The sequence below is a fragment of the Sipha flava genome, unplaced genomic scaffold (genome assembly GCF_003268045.1).
Source record: "Sipha flava isolate LNK unplaced genomic scaffold, YSA_version1 40_pilon_pilon, whole genome shotgun sequence".
Classification (NCBI taxonomy): Eukaryota; Metazoa; Arthropoda; class Insecta; order Hemiptera; family Aphididae; genus Sipha; species Sipha flava.
Genome location: NW_020273126.1, coordinates 2,046,568 through 2,053,403, shown reverse-complemented (window position 1 = coordinate 2,053,403; position 6,836 = coordinate 2,046,568).

Below are 6,836 nucleotides of genomic sequence, written 5' to 3'. Positions count from 1 at the left end.
ATTTCAATAATATCTGACGTTTAACGAATGCACTTCCGTACGCTTCAACTGCACGCGGTCATTATTCATGGCCGGGCGATATTTTGAACCGTAACGTTGCGTGTTTATCATTAAAACAAAACTATTTTTCAAATCAAAAGCGCCAACTTTCTCGTGCACGTGCTTTGCTTATAATGACATATTCGCAGAAAACTTTATAAGTATCGTTAACTATTGTGGCGAACAACACTACTTGTTACGGAACGTCCGACAGGAAGTTTGGACGATCAATGCGATATTGTATTTTCGGCTTAAAGCAACGACACGGTGTCGCGCCTGTTATGGGTGTACTGTGCACGAGGACACTTTACATATTATGCTATTATTGTTCAGCTAGACGCGTAAGACGACGAGTGACTTGTACGCCTACGTGTCTCCTGCACGACGTCCTGCCTCGGGCCGCAAACCACTACCGATAATCCTCGACAGAATCGACACCGTACGGCGTATACCGATACCGATAACATCCGATCCCGTGCGTACGCCTCGAAAACACGGCATCGGGGATACAAGACATGACGATCGCGGCGTGCAGGAATTATCCGCTTACACGCACCTACAAAAATTACTATAAAAACATTACATCGTCCACCGCAGCTATTGTTTCCATAACGCCGTCGCGTCCGTTACTCTGCACACACAGGTGGACCGCCGTAAGAGGGTGTACTGTATTATTGTTATTATTCACCGGCTGCTATATACCTGCGAGAGAAATCTTCGAGTGTACATGCGTGTACACATATTTGCACACATAGTGTTTAAACGATTTTCGGATAGAAAGGGGTTTCCTGCACCCTCATCGCCGTTTGATTAATCGGTTTCGGGCTGCTTGCGCTCGGTCGCCGCGGTGTTTTCACGTTCATTTTTCAACGGACCCGTCGCCGTCATACACGTATGCATACTATATACATATGTGTGCGTATTATAGAAACGGTACAATACTTTGGGCCGAGGAGGACGAAAAAACACTTTCTCCTTTTCCGTCCCTCCCATTCAACCTTCTCCCCGCTTTTTTTTTTTTTTTTTGCTCTCTTCCGCTACCCGCCCGTAAAAGATATTCTCGCAGCAATAGCGCGTGCGGCATACGCGTACGTCCTACGTGCATTAGGCGCGTGATACGTATAAATAATGTATATACAGACCGCGCGAGACCCAGGAGTGAAGAAGAGTTTTGGTACAATATCGCCCGAGGACGCGCGGTGATCCCCTCGAGTGGGCATACACGTGTAAACGTACGCGCGCCGGGTGGTGGTGTCGGACCGTGTAGGTTCGCGAACAACGAAAACGGCACGGGAACCGGGCGCGAAGGGACCGAGAGCGCGGGGAGGCGAGCGAAAAGGAAAGTAGAAGATAATTAAAAATGGCCGCAGTACGGAGCCGGACGCGAACGCGCAGCACGAGTACGCTCGTTCGCCGACGGCAAAGTTTACCCCTTCACCGCTCGCGCTCGGACCCAGAAACTTTGCTAGCCCCGACACACTCGTATACGTATACGTATACTTATACGTATACATATATATATATACGCATAAGAATTGTATACGTATATCCAGCAAGGACACTCCGCTCCGGCGATGGGGTTGCGGGTGGGGGCGGCCGGTCGTATTTATGGTGACCACAGACACCCTAAGGGATCGTTAGCGTCCGGCGGCCATGTTTATTTCTCTTTGTTTCATTCCGCGTGCGCGCACCACCACTCCACCTCGTCCCACGTAACCCTCGTTCCCTTTCCGCGTGTATACGAGTATGTATTCGAGTATGAGTGCGTGTGTGACCTCTTCGCCTCCTACGCGAGGTTTCGCAGGACACGAGAAAAATCCCTTATGCGCTAAGGAATGCGCAATCTCGAGATTACGATTTGTTGTTACTATTATTTTTTCTCCCCGACAACCTTACCCCGGCGAAATGAGATCCTTTTAGGTTTTCGCGTGACACGAATGCAATAAGCGATTGATACGCGAGTACGAATTTATAATGCCGGGAGGGCGTTTTGTATCTCTGTCGCCGAAATCATTCCGATAACTTTCTTCGTTTGCCTTCTACAATATGTATACATCGTTGCACGGCGAAAACGTAAACTGTCGCCAAGACCTAAGCGCACAAAACTAATTATACTACTAGTTTTTGGCACTACCACAGTACTACTTCCTCCGACTTTTTGTCGAAGGGAATTCGTATACATTTTTGTGATTTTTTAACCGTGCCTATAACATAATCACTTTAATCATTCATGTACATTTATGGTCATGTGTTCAATGCAAATTACTAAATATCTGCGTTAAAGCCCACCAGGAATTAATTCTAATAAATTAATAAACATACAATAACCATAATTTGATTATTTTTATATTCCCTCGTCCCCGTTAAAAAACAAAAAACAAAACGTTGGTTATGGCACCACGTATAATATAGTTATTTAGTTAAACGTTATCAGTTGTACCTGTTCCCCTTCAACTTTATAAGTGGACCGATGGACTCTTACGATATTACTTCTTCATTAGTCTAATAATTATCCCAAGCCCTATTATTTGTACAGTTTCGGATTGCACACTTGATTTTATTGCTTTAAATGAAAATTTAGTCTCGCTATACTGTCTTAGAAAAAGGAATATATTACATACATAATACATGTATATATATGTATTAAATTTTAAAAAATTCAATAATACTCATATTTCCTTGTAGTTATTATTTAATTTTTGTTTTGTAGACCGTAGTGCAAACTTGTACATTCGTGGTGCACATTGTGTGTCGGGGTGCACATAAAAATAAGGCCTGAATTATCCATCATTTAAGAGTTAAATAAAATCGTCTTCGTTTTCGTACAGCAGAAATTTAATTCATCTTTACATATCCTTTACGTGTCCGAATAACATATTTTAGTTCTGTAACACACCTATAATTCGCAGGATGGCGTTTAATCGTCAAACAACCAAATTGTAAAAATCGAGTTAATCTCTTGTTCATGAATGTTGACTGTTAATCATTATTGCAACACATTTTTTTATACTAGTAAATTTACAATCAATTTAATGACCAATAGTTATTTATTATTTAATAATGCATTGATTTTCAAACAAAATAAAATATTAAAAACTTGTGAAAACATTGATATACATTTTATACAAACCGTAGAAGTTGTTTTACTATAAGTAATTTAATTACAATCAAACGAAATAAATTGTGGTTTAATTTGATTGAAAATCGATCCAGCACCTTTTCGTTATTATTTTATTTGAAAAAAATACAGAGTATTAATTATTTTAATATTTTTGATTAGTGCAGTGTAATTATAAATGTATCTAATGAGTAATTTTAAAAACACAATTAACGAAAGTGCATTTTCACTGGAAACTAAATATTATTATGTAACATAAAATTGTTATACTACCTACCTTGATTCTGCTTTAATGGTTTATTGCTCACAAACCATGACAAAGTTATGCATCTCACCTACAATGTGTATACATATTTATATATATTAAAAACTTCCCAATTATCTATGGAATTCTTACGACCCTAAGTTAAAGCCCAACGACAACGTCTTGATGTGCATGACAATATTTTAGACGTTCATTAATCAAAAAGATTGATATTGTTTATAATTTGTTGTTTAATAAATATAATTTTACGACATCCCGAGGAGTAGTTAAATATTCTCGACTTAAATCATTATATTAATTAACTTTTAAAGTTAGAATAATAATAATAATAATAATTATAATAATAGTTAGAATGAGAATAGCTTTTTGCTCACATAGCGCTGCTAATTGTGTATGTTTATATATTTTTATACCAACTAATTTGCCTTGCGCATATTTGGAGTATAGAGATAAATGTTCAAAAACACAAAAAAATGACTGAGAATTTACCGAGCTGATGTTTATAATATTATCAATAATAAAATTTCATGTGATTGTATAAGTTAAAAGGGCATTAAAAAAGGGAATATTGAAAATTATAATATATTATATTATATTCAGTGTCGGATTAAGGGCCGACGTCACCCTGGAGCAAATAATGTTTGCCCCTCCCCTCACTTTCAAAGGAATAAAGTTTAAGTGAGATAAAAAAAAAATCCTAGTTTCTATGTAAAAATTAAAAAATATAGTACTACTTATAAATATATATTGGAAAATATAGGTACCTAATATAATAATTAATCTACTTAAACTAAAAAGTATAAATAGGTATATGTTGAATTTCACAAAATAGTTTTGCAAAGAACTTTTTAGTTAAGTTTCCTCAACCAAATCAGATTCTAAGCATAAAATTGATAAAATGGACATTTTTTCTTGTATTAATGACGATCTTAAATCATTTTTTTGAGGCTATTTTATTTATGCCACCCCACTAAATTTGCCGCCCTGGAGCAAATGCTCTTTTTGCACCTAGGTTAATCCGCCCTTGATTATATTATTATATATTTATTAAAAAGGGTTTTAAAATTAAACGGTTTTAACTATACACAACTTGGTACTTAGTTTTAATTATTATAATAAGAATAAAATTAAACCGTCGCTTGTATTGAATATTGACTTTAAATAATTATATATCTGGTCAATGAAAATATTTATTTTATTAATAATGATATATATATATAAATAAAAAAGGATTATTTTCACTTTTTATGTTTCGTATTTGATATTGTTCTATTTGTTTGTTCGTGTATACATAGCGAATAATCTTGTATTCTCATATTTAAATATTGATGTAGAGTTAATATTTTACATAAAAATAAACTTTGAAAAATACCATTTTAGTCTTAACAATTTCATTTATTTGTTTACTTTTAATAATGTAATAATAGTACCATATGGTGGTTACGTAAATATGTTACATTAAAATAAAAATTATTTTTCTTTTTTTTCCCTTTTTGGATATTTTACATTTTATTCTTGTTGGCATAATATACCATTCGACATTAACAATAAAACAAAAAATATTATTGCTGTAAGTTTATTAAAGCAAATGTAATGCTCTCAATTATTATATTTACTGTGCATGTTACTATTTTCGAAACAATCATCGTCTACAATTGTGTTTACTTTAACGGCTCTTCGCGAATATTTAACTATTATCAACTCTTTCGAGCATAAGAATGCATAGTAAGCATATATAACTTGCACAGTAAGTGAGCGGAGATCGAGAAAAACCACTGTGATTTAAAAATTAAATTAACTGACGACAAAAATTCTGTCCAACGGACGAGGGACGCATTTTGATTGTTAATACAGATTTTTGAGCTATACAAATATAAGTAATTGTATATTATTTTTCGTGTGTAATTTTTCCTCGGACTTTCTTTCGGCATATCATATACAACACTTGCAGTGTGCTGCCGAAGACGAACTGGAACCGAGACGTTGCTATGCTATCTACTATACATAATACTGTTTGACTTTCCGGTTTCGTAATTTCCGGAGAGCGGCAAACAAACACAAGAGACAAACGCCGTGTTAGCGCGCGTGGATATCTGCAGTTATATAGCTGCGTGGGCGGTGGCGGAGGAGAAGGAGGAGAAAGAGTAGGATGAGGAGGATTCATTCGCTGTGTCAACACAAACGTCCGGTTATCAGACTCGTTCCCATGTAGAGGATACCCGAAGGGATCATCGTCGAGACGGAGAAACCTAGAGCAAAAGCTGCCACCAGTACCGAAATCTACTCTTTCGATATGTTTGTAAGCGAGTGCGTGTGTGTATGTGTGTGTTCGAGAAAGACAGAGTGAGAGGGAGTGAGTTGAATCGGATTTATACGAGAAGGATTGCCGATATACCACGTACTGCTATCGGTCCAGATCGATTCTTTGGTCTAATCCTTTGACATCATATCCGGTACACGTATAATTAGTGGAAGAGATCCGTTGTGTGCTCGGCGAATGCGTTTTAATTGCGTCCCATGCCGGATATATTTCGGGGATTAATGGATCATAAATTTATACACACACACATTCTACCTCGCCTCGTCTACACACGCACGCACACATAAACACGGATACGTATATACAGGTATTTACACGTAACCGTCACCGCGATCGAGGTAATCGGCCGAGTACAATGATTTAAACCGGTACTTAAACATTTTACTTCTAATATCCTTGGCTGCTCTTATCGCGGCCGGATAATAGGTTTACGCGGACGGTTTCGGCTCCGGCGGCGGTAGAGCACCGTACGTGAGAGAGAGGTGTCATTCGCTCGAACGCGCGACGAGTAGGTGTCATACAACTAAGAAAATATAATAATATTGTGTCACCACCAGATGTTCTAAAACTTCAGTCAGAATACTCGTGACGCGATCTGTATCGATGTTTCGAAAATTCGACGACGTTAAAGAAACCGAACCACAGCGATTGTGTAGTCAGTCAATCGTATTCGATTTAAATCGATAAATAGTATTGTGTTTTCATAAGAGTTTCGACTCGCAGTTGATATTCTAATTCGTGTTCATCCATTCGTTATGATTCGCCGTGAATGGCTAGATTATACACGTTATTAACCAGCCGCGATCAGCCGACTAGAAATACTTGTTTTTACGGCATGGTGCAGCATTTGAATCGAATCAATTTGTAATTTTTACTGTTCCGTACACTATATACTCGTTTGAAATTCGATATAAAACGTGCGTTTAATATGGGCTCCGCGTACGGGAGCGGGGAACAACTGGTTTTATTGATGAAAATTTACGGAAAAGGGTCAAACTGGGACAACATGTTTTGGTCAGCGGCCGTATATTGTACTCTTGGGGTCGGTCCCTCGCGACGCGCACGGCCCCCGGACAAGGGTCAATGAAAACACG